Source organism: Morone saxatilis, unplaced genomic scaffold (genome assembly GCF_004916995.1).
Source record: "Morone saxatilis isolate NCDOM2014 unplaced genomic scaffold, NCSU_SB_2.0 Contig0, whole genome shotgun sequence".
NCBI classification, from domain to species: domain Eukaryota; kingdom Metazoa; phylum Chordata; class Actinopteri; family Moronidae; genus Morone; species Morone saxatilis.
Window position 1 is genome coordinate 19677128 of NW_023339650.1, and position 514 is coordinate 19677641.

Below are 514 nucleotides of genomic sequence, written 5' to 3' on the forward strand. Positions count from 1 at the left end.
TTTCCAGCCACCATAGTTTTTCCTTTGTGCTTGTGAAGGGAAGGGTCAATTCTTTCTTTTTTCTTTCTTTCTTTCTTTCTTTCTTTCTTTCTTTCCATCTCCAAACCATCCAACGAGGGAGCGTGTTGACTTTTTCCCCTCTGAGTGTGTGAGATAATAAAACATGGATGTAACACAGGGCCAACGGGACTCATTAAAGACACACAGAGAGGATGATGATGATGATGATGATGATGTTGATGATAAAAGGATGCAGTGATGAAGTCTGACCTCTCTCTCTTCAACCCTCCATACCCTACTTTATTCTTTTCTTCTCGCCCTTTCTCTTCTTCTTTCCTCCCATGATTCTCTTTTTTTATCTTTCTCTTTTTACTAAACAGAATAAAATTATATTGAATGACTTCAACCCTCCATCACTGGTTTCAACCCTTTGTAGAGACCTGAGGAGGTGAAAGTATTGAGTATGTATGTCAGACAACCTGATCAGACTTTATCAGTCAGCTAGTGTTTCTGT